Source organism: Etheostoma cragini, chromosome 23 (assembly GCF_013103735.1).
Source record: "Etheostoma cragini isolate CJK2018 chromosome 23, CSU_Ecrag_1.0, whole genome shotgun sequence".
In the NCBI taxonomy this organism is placed as follows: domain Eukaryota; kingdom Metazoa; phylum Chordata; class Actinopteri; order Perciformes; family Percidae; genus Etheostoma; species Etheostoma cragini.
In genome coordinates, this window is record NC_048429.1 from 14213070 (window position 1) to 14223626 (window position 10557).

General features: G+C 39.1%; 1 protein-coding gene across 2 annotated transcripts in view; it reads right to left on the bottom strand.

Moving 5' to 3' along the window:
* Positions 1–7044: 7044 nt before the first annotated feature.
* Positions 7045–10557, bottom strand: part of LOC117938711 (chemokine-like protein TAFA-2) — a 65543-nt gene continuing 62030 nt past the window's right edge. For both annotated transcript variants that reach the window (XM_034863511.1, XM_034863510.1), the window contains exon 6: positions 7045–7912. The gene's annotated coding sequence lies outside the window, so the exon portion shown is untranslated. The remainder of the gene's footprint in view (positions 7913–10557) is intronic.

Here is a 10557-nt window from a genome sequence, read left to right on the forward strand (position 1 = left end):
AATACACAGGCTCACCTAGACGACATGTTTGGATCAGTCAGATAAAGACACTGTCAGGCAACAAAGACACTGACAAAACTAACAAAAGACATCTGTTCAGCTGTGAGTTTCCACCAGACATCTGACAGTTATTAAAAATGACTTCTTCTCATAAAAAAAAGCTGTTTTCTCACTCACATGTTATTTGGTTTTTGTCAATCTCCTCGCACTATTGTTGTCTCAGGCTTGCTTTTATGATAGCAAATTTATCCCGGCCTGCCCAGATAATAAAATGGTAGCAGTGGTAGTAGACACAATGGCAAAGCAAATGACTGTGCTTTATCTAGTAGCTGTCTGCCTTCCCATGCTGCACACAGGTAAGTTAGATGAAACGGATGACTCGCTCAAATCCTCAATGCCATCCATTTGCCTTGCTTTGTTGTAGTAGATGTAATGCTCAGCAGCATCACATTAGCTCTTGCTTTTACCAATTTTCAACCAATTTTTAGCTTCACAATAGAATCATAAATTTGTGTCAGTGGGCAGACAATGAAGAAACTGCTTTGAGGAAAACTGACTTCTACAGACATTATGCAGCGCCAGATGCCTCAGGGTTCATTGTATGCGTGGCGCTTTAATTTGGTTGCTAAACCTCACTGGAGCATAAGGCAAAGCTGTTCCACTTCTGTGAGAAGGCAAAGCTTTGACAGCTTTTTTCCTACAGAACTGTTTCAGATATGAATCAGTGTGATATGAAATTAACATTAATGGTGCTGCTACATCTTCCTAGTGATTGCCTTCATGTCAGTTAACGAAGCTGTACATTTTGTGATCTATTCACCAAAAGTGCAGTCACTCTTTGAGATGTAAGAAAGGAGAGTTCCATTTGAAAATAATATTTTCAGATCCAGAAACAACTGGAGGCCAGGTATGTTATGCAAGTTATGATATTTACAATTTCAGTTGTAGTTGATTTGGCAACACCTGTAGTTACTGGTACTGAAAAACATCTTAGTATTAGTAAGTCCTAGCCAGAATTCCAAATTGCTTACTTTTTCTCTTTACTTTTAGAATGGAGCGCTGCTGTCCTTGCAAAGCATGTACTGTTAGGACATCATACTTCAACATTGCACCTTGAACTTTGACTTGCTTACTGCAATATGCGACAGGAGGCTGTAGGACATCATGGTAGCTTTGGCATACTGCTTTTGACACACTATAAATTGGGACATACTAAATCTTTGTCTGGCATTGTGTCATATGTGTATGTGCACAAATTAAGTACAAAATGAGAGTGCACTGGCTCTTTTCTTTTGAATTGTATCCATTACATGAATGCATGCTTAAATATATTTAATGGCAATAGCTGTGTAATTGCCAGCCCTAAAGAGTATCAATAGTTAGGATTAATATGATAACCAACTATGACTCCAACACTGAGGTATAGCTTCATATGCCCCTATAAGAGCAGAGGTTGCTGTGATGGGATGTTGAGCAGGGTGGTGGATGTACTTACTTTGACACTGAGATGCAGGAAGTCAGGTGCTAAAAGTATTAACAGGATGAATCCCCCCCCCCGCTTCCTTTGTCTTATCCACATGTAATCCAACACTGCGCTGTAAGGTGTGTTTCACAGAGCTCAGGGGAATGCGGCAAACAGGCGATCCATCTTGGTGTTAATTAGAGACGTCTCCATTTTATTGGCACAAGGACCGGATGGTGTTCATAACATCAGCTCTGGGCGGCGTACGTGCTCAGGGATCTATTCCTCATCAAATATCTGATAACTAAATATAGGGATAACACCCCTGAGGCCGGTCTTAACCACATTAGCTGCTACAACTGTGATGCATCACTAGCACCTATAACAACAGTAAAGAATATCCTAGGGATGGGTTTCAGCATTTATGTAGCAATAACATTTTGACAATTTTCTTCACAATGTTGTGTGTGGAAGTCATCGTATAGTGAACACGTCTTAAGCCATTACATTGCCTAGGTGAAACTGTAACACCAGTTGATTAAATGGACTAATGCCTCATATTTATACTCATTTTTCATTCCCAGCTGCAGTACGACTTTACTTGCTGTTACATTGTGGAACATATTCATTTATAGTATTGATTTAATTTGTTCTATTTCCTGCTCTGAACAATGTGATGTGTTTCCATATAGAAACCATAGACCGTATATTAACGGTCTGTGATAGAAACGGAAAATTCTAACTTCATCACCAGAAGATTTTAAGAAATCCATTATTGCTCCACCTACACAGTTTGACAGTGGAATTCTGGGAAATGCAGTGCAGATATGGTAATAAGTTCTTGACACGTAAAAACCGGAAACGGTTTGAAATAAACTAACAAATCATAAATCAACCTAAAGAAATCACAAGTAAATGCTTACACTTTCATTAATCTGATTTTAGAAAAACTCACAGTGAAAATATGATTGTGTCCCATAAAAATCCACTGCAGCTGTCAGAAGTAATTACAGTGTACAAGTGAGGGCACCAATTTGGTAGTGCTAATTTGCCAGATGGATGATGTATAATATTAAAAATGCATTACAAAATTTGTAAAATAATATAATCATTTGTTTTATGTTAAAAATGCATAATGAAAGCAGACATTTATATCGTTCATTTGCACTACTCAAATACAAAGTGTTGCAGGAACGAGGCGATTTCAGATATTATGGAATAGTCTGGGAACTGTGTAAGGAAGACGTGATGCAAATACTTGCCGTGGGTGAAGACAAAGAAATTCAGTTTTCATTGTAATAACATGCTAAGTTTAAATGGCAGTTGGGAATATCAAACAAATGCCTAGGTTAAAGCTGCACTCATCAATAATTTTATGTTTAACAATATATCAAATGACTGTGTAATGTGAAAGGAGTCCGCTCTTTTGAGCTCATTATTTTAGGGCCTGCGTCTTTTAGTGTTTTGATTCATTCTGCAACTAGGATGAGTGCAAAGTGATTACGGGAATAATGAATATACTTTGATTTTTTATGATACACAGTTGCTTGTAGCCACAGACGATAAAAAAAAACATGGACTCTCCAGAAGAGGTTATTATCTTCACTCAATTTTCTAGGCGCGAAAGTCACCGGACAATAGTTTTATGAACACAGCCATACTGAGAAATACAGAGAGAGTTTTGTGGAGCTGATAGTTGTAATTGGTTTTGCATCAACTTATTTGGCAATGTCATGATTGTAACGGACGTTTATTAATATAAAAAAAGTTAGGCACTAAAGCTTTTATCATAGTATTTTTTTTTTTGTCTACTAGCATTAATTAGCCAAGAGAGACTGTAGTTTTTGTCCCGCCCACAGTTGTCTTACTCAACCAATCCAATTTCTCTCTGTCTGACTACTTTGAGTAACATTCACAGATGCATGAAATGCAACGTGAGCTTATAATACTTATTGCTTTTATTGTTGGATGATACATTTAATAAAGATTCCAGGCGTAAGTTTCCATAACCTGCTGTTTGTTTGCATTCTGGTCACGACTGGAGAAGATGGTTTCACAGCAGAGACAAAGCAAAGTTTCAGACTGGAGTTCCCAGGCTCGGCTTAAAAGGATTTCAACACACAGCAGAGAGAAGGCTACTGTGAATCAACACTTCTTACAGCTATAGCCTTTATTATACCCGCAGCAACCTATGAATAATTCCACCACAGCCAGTCTCATTCGTCATTTGATGGCTTGATGAATGCATCACAGGATTTCTATTGCTGAATGCGAGGCGCATCCATATAAAAGCACCATTCATTAGTTGTATATCAGGCATATATTGAAATGTCATGCAGACTATTGCGTCGCACAGGGAAAACGAATTACATGATCAGATTAAAAACCGCCTGTATGTTGCTACCTTTTGCAAGTGACATCCTCCATTTTTAAAAACAAATCCTCCGGCCTGGAAAGTTTAGGACTATCCGAGTGATTTACATTCACATCTGTAATTCTCTCTCAAACAGCCCGTTTTACATACCAAAGTCCTTTTGTATGTAAAACTATTAAATGAAATGAAATTTCTTTTCCCAGAGAATCAATGAGCTGCATTCCCTTGGTGGACTGTGTAATTACAAAACCCTCATTAGATTATGAAACTATACAACATATGGTGAGAGGAGGAGATTCCTTTGATGTGCTCTTGTAATGACTGCAGCAAAAAAAAAAATAGAGAGAGAACTGCCTGCCTTTACCTCATTTGAATCACTTGAAAGAAATCAAAGCTTTGAAAGCGAGGATTTCTGTACAAGCAAGGCTTTCTGTAAAAGAGCCCCCACCACCCACTCGTGTGACTCCTCTTAAGTGACTCACATACTAACCTGGGAGTCTGGCATTGACCCTGGAATTGTCAAGCTGTTTGTCACGCGGAGGCCAGCGGTGTCGCAGCCTTTAGATTCACGGAGAATGTTTGTCGTTTTGCCAAAGGACGCCTCCGCTGAAGAAAGCTTGATGTTTGAAGGAGGCGCTTGCTCCTCGTGAAAACATGAGAAATTTGCTTTAGGCAGCGCTCGTCTTCTGTTCAGGATAGCAGGCTGGGAAACGGAGTCATTCAGTGTGACTATGTTTGACAGCCGCAGACAAGCAGCAGTGTTTACAACCAGCACAGAGGGCACGTTGCGAAAGTAAAACCAAGATCCATTTAAAAACCTGGAGAAATAGCTCTTTGTCACATTTTCTAATTTCTCTGTGTCTGTCAAGCATCTGCAGCTGAAAAAACTCCTGGTTACACAATTGTCTCCCTTGTGGAAACTTTTTTCTTGTAATTTCTCCAAAGAGAAGCATTTAGAAATTGAGAGGCGTCAGCAGTGCTACAAAAAAGCATGGAAAATCCTCACCAGTAATCTGAAGCAGTGGGTTGAGATCCAAATTGACTTACAGGCTTGTTGCTGGTGGGTCCCTTTATGACGAGGATATGAAATTTTTTAATAAGCCCGTTTCCCAGTGCAAGGGGAGCTAATTTCTCACCGGGGTCTTTAGCTAAAAACATTTAAGAAGCTCTCATCTAGACAACATAATTATGTGTGATATTGGGACATTTGTAGGTGAGATATTGTCATGAACCATGTATTAATTTATAGGAGGATTTTGTTTTGTACTGTATAGGTACAGAACTTAACAGCAGGTTCCAAGGGCATCTAATGTCTTGTTAACAGGTAAAAAAATTATCATACTGACTGAAAGGATATAATTAATAATGTATAAGGTTAGCTGTGTGCTTCAACATTAGCTCTTTGTATTAGCCTTAATTTGTTTACATTTTGGCAAACCGGCACCATTAAAACAATAACGAATTAGCAATTAGCAGTTCCTGTTTGCTGTTTACCTGTTGATGTACAGACAACTATCACTGGATTACTTTGATACTGAAGAAAAATTTATTTTTATGGACGTTTATTTGAAATAATGATATTCTTGGGAAGTGTAAGTCAGGCTGAAACTTTTTTGAGATTTATGTTTGACGCTAATTGTGGCTCAACGTGATGGTGCTGTCGTCTCCTATCAAGGTCGAGAAGCATCATGTTTCTGTGACGGAGCATCAGCATTGTAATTTTGAACACCTTTAGGAGGCCCCAGTTGTAACAATTCCCCCCAGGGGACAAACAAACCAACACATTAACAACATTATTCACAGGATTGTTTTTAAGCAGACAGATTGGACTCAGAATGGGTCTACCTGATGATAACCGATGGTGCTCTTGTTATTGTAAGGCAGGGTGAAATAAGAGAAACAATCATTTAAAACCATTTAATAAGAAACTACAGAGCAGGGATAGATCTGTCGCTGGGCTGTGCATTTCAACATAAATGCCTGCTGTTTCACATCAAAATGCCTCACTTCTCTACAGTGCATGATTTTTGTTTTCAGAATTGAAAACTCTGGCTGTTAATTTAATAACTTAAGCATCCCCTCTGAGGCGACATGTTTGGAAAGGACCCTGGATGTTACCAGGGAGTTGGAAATGACATGCAAGCAACTGATTGAATTTGACTGAACTCACATTCATGCTGTCATCCGGCAACTTAAAACATTGTGCAGCTGTCTGAAAATTATGAATCCCTAAATTCTAACCAGCGATACTGCCATTTACAAACAGCCTTGCACTACTTTTACTTATTAGAGGTTGTTTACAGATGTTAGAAGATGGGAATTATTACTCAAATGCAACACACACAATCAGCAATGCAGCAAAAAGACCAAAAGAACCACAGTCCATAGTGGTGTTGAAATGTGTTTCCAACATTTTATCCAGATGCGCATATTAGATGCACTTTTCTGTGCAAAGCAGTCACCACCACAAGTAGCACCTTCACAACTACCAGCTTAATCAACACCTCCCTCTGACAACCTGTAAAAGAAATGTAGAATTTTTATTGCAGGACTTTTAATAAATAAATACATAAATGTGCCTAACAACCTTGAGGTTACCACCTTTGCTATTTTAAGATTCTGTGAATTCTGTTAAATAACAGCATGAAGGCATCTTAATTCCCCCCCTCTCCCACTTACGGTCTTTCTTGGCAAATGGACTTTTCTCATTCTTCAGAATTTGGAGAATTGTAGACGTTTTGTCATACGCAGAATAGGGCACACTTAACTAGTAACCCACAGCCCATCTTTATTTACTGGAATAGCCCTCTGATTTTTTCCCCAACTGGGCTAAAAAACAAACCTATCCCGTTAGCCATGCTTGCAGCTTTGTGAGGTGGTGCTTTGAGCTAACGTTACTCATGGGGAGCATTCTAACATGAGGGGCAGACAAATGTCTGTAGCCAATGTCTTGGTAATCGTCCAAAGGTTATTGAGATCTTTCACTCAAAACAACCAATGTAGACCTCACAGTGGTGCCAGAGGTGAAATGAGGGGATCCCCAAGGTCATAAGGACTGATACTAATGTGACCTTCAGTACAACATTTTGTGACGACAAAACCAATAGTTGTTCAACCAAAGTACCGGCATTGCCATCCCTCGATCCATGCTATTAGGGCATGTAAAAACTATCTGTGTTAGCATATAGATGCTAAAGAGACACAAGGCTTTAGTTACACAACCATAGTTTATTACTGATGTCATCACTTACACAGACAAAGGAAGTCAGCAATACCTACTGAAAATCATACTTTGAGTTGAAAAACAGTTTTGGGAACATTGTTGTCAGTGACCAGATGCTGTGTGTTTAATGTACACTGTTGTCTAGAATCTGAACTCCAGAGCTGTCATTCACAAACAAAATCTGGCAGAAGCGACAGGAAATGGCAGAGTGATTTTTCAGAGGGGAAAAAAACACAACTTTATCCAACTTTCTGTCTGATAACATCATGTAGTTTGATCAGTTTGAACTTTTTACAGCGCTGGTCCTCCATCAGTTCAGTTCAGCAGTCCTCTTAATGTGTTGTAGGTTTAAAATTGTAAGTTTAAAATGTATATTTGGTTCTGCATTCCTTTGAAAATCACACTGAATATCTGCCGCATATTTTCATCTATATCTGAACCCTTTGAACTACACATTGTTCGAGAAGAAAGCCCCAATTGACTGGTTTAAAGAAAATCCCATTTTTCAACAAACTGACCTGCTGTTCACCCTGGTCAACCTGTGATGGCAATCCCCCTGTAAAGGACATGTTAGTCTAGAAATGAACACATAGGCAAGGTTCGCCATTGGTTTCCACTACAAGCAGGACAATGTCCCAGAATAAATCCTGTTGTCCAATAAGGCTTATCCTATGGAGTTCTTCAAAAAGAAGTGCTGAATGATCGGGCCTTGATGTTCATCCAGTTCAAGAAGAAGCATTCAGAGTTTTCCAAAGATTAATTGCAGTCCAGAAGAAAGTCTCTATTTACAGAAAAGGTCCTTTGCATTACTTCTCTTTTGATGATCTAATAAAAACCAGAAAGGTTGGTTCACCTGTGAAAGAGAAAAATTGTGTTAAAATTAAATTATAGCCATTAAAGCGGTGCAAACATTGAAAACTCAAACGTTACACCCACAAGCACCACTGAATATTTTACTGGGTTTTGATGATACTTTGCATCATTTTCATCTATAATGTACATAAATGCCTGCTTCTCTCTATCCGAGCGGTGTAACACAGTAGGACTGAGAACTTGGCATAAGCAGAGACTAATGAAGAGCAGAAACAGAAAAGAGCATGACCTACAGTAATAAAACTCAACTTTATCAACAGAAAATCCAAGCAAGAAGACATGAGACGCCCGCACACGCTGATTGAGATGTCAACAATGTTGGCACAGCTGGTACAAAATCTGATGCATTATTCAACACTGAAGCCTCTTTATATTCCCACAGTTTGCCACTGAGAGAAAGCTCATTATCTTCAGAGGAAAGATAAGGCTAAAGTTCGAAAAGCCCTGACCTTTAGCCTTTCTTTTCCTCTACAGTATATAGCCTCTGAAGAGGCCATAGCAGCACTAAAATCAGAAGCGTTTATCCCATTGTGAGCATGAAAATCTTGCTTTTAGTGTATGATGCTTGCAAGGGAAAACATCATCTAAACGGAAAATATTGACTACAATAAATTTCATTTCCAGTTTTTTGGTGCCTTTTTAACAGGTGGTTTGATACCTTTATCTGGCTACACTAGCATGAGGAAAATAATGGATACATCTACTAATTTCACCCTAACTAGAAACTCTGAGCTTGAGCAACACCCTGAACGCACCTGAACAGATTAACTCTTAAAAAAAAAACAGTAAACTTCACACAAGGTAGTAGTAAAAACTTGAAACAGCGTTTTATTGATTTTGGCATTGTCTCAATTAGCAAGTGGAATGGATAAAACTGAGGGGTCTAAACTTTAAAAGGTACGATGACTTGTATAATGGCTCAAATGCCCATGGCTAAAGACTAACATAAGGTAAAGATAACGTCATCAGCTTCTTCACAAGGACAAAGATGGCTTTCTACGTCACTAGCCAAGACGAGGTGGCTAACCGTAGCACATGCTAGCGCTAGCATGCTAGCTCATTCTCAATGGCAAAACAATACTACAACACACAAAAGTTTATCTAGAACTACTTCCATGCCCCTATTCTGCAGGTATTTCACAAGTGTCCCTCATTTAGAAGAAGTCTCCCAGCTAACCCTGCCTTTATTTTATATATGTATACAGTGGCTCTCAGGACTGTGTGCGCCAGCACCCCCAGCCCCTCTCTTTTTTTCTCTACACCATTCAACTGACAACTTTGTTGTGTTTGATTGCTAACTTGTAGCCAGCATTGAACAAAATTTGTTAAGTAGGTTCATTTTTACAGAAATCTCTCGTAAGCATCTTGTATGCTACTTGTTGCAAAGTGACGCATGCACGACTGAAATCTGTACTTGACTTACATTGGGGAGTGACAATCTTACCTAGCTTTTGTGCATTTGTGACTACCAATAGTATAGAAGTGAGATGTCTCACTCTGTAGCTAAAACAGAGACCCAAACACCGGGTTAAAACAGGATCCTTTTTCTTTTTTTTTTTATAAATAAACTATGTAAACCTATTCTGGTACAACATCAAAATACAATTATGTACCTGAAGTAAGCATAATATGGGCGCTTTAGGAAGCTGGAATCAGAATTTTTTTTTTATTGCCTCAAACCAATGATTCAATGATCAAATTAGTTGGCAATTAATTCAAATAGTTGAAACTAATCGATTAAGTTACACTATTAAAGTTTGCCACTCTAGTGTAAAGTTGAAGTTGAAGAATTATTTGTTATATAATATATTCAATATCACTCAACTACCTCCTAAAAGACTTGTATTGGCTTCATATATCAGCGCATGGATCTATCAGTTGGACTCGTGTACAGTATCTGGGATAAAGGGTTTGTGTTCCACACACTGAGGTTTTCTCTCCCCTTGTGCGATGCTGTCAGATACTCTGAAGACCTCCATTCTCCTTGAGATTAAATTGCCTGTCATGAAGCCCATTGGCTGACTGGCAGCTCCTCTGCTCCTCAAAAAGTACATTCTGGAAAAGACTCTTGAGGAACATAACATAACAGCCTTCATAACGACGTCCGCTATCGATTCCAACCGTCTGTCATCTGCCACGTAGCTTTGACGGACTGAGGGAAGCAGTCGCCCGAACTTGTAAGGCTCCATTATCGATGCTGAACTTCTGATAGGAAATGGACAGTTCTGACAGCCCGGTTAGATTAATTCACAAATGGCTGGTTTGACACAGAGCAGGCCAGAGCAGCAGCGCCCCACTGCACAGTGCCGTATATAAATCATCCTCAGTTATGCACAAAAGAAAAACAATGCAAAAACCACCAGGCCATCACTTGACGAGAAAACCTGCATGATCGTATCAAGCCAAGGGTAAAGGGTTTCCATAAATTCCGTTTGTCGCAGCACTTTGCCTGTCTCTGTACAGACTGAAACACATTCTTCCCTTTTACAGAGTCATTTACATTCTCAGCTGTCACTGTGATTAATGTGATACTAATTTGAGAATAATTCCACGCTGAAAAGACAAAGCGAAGCGGCTTCTTGTCAGCAGAGAAATTGTCTTCAGAGATGGATCACACTGTGGAGG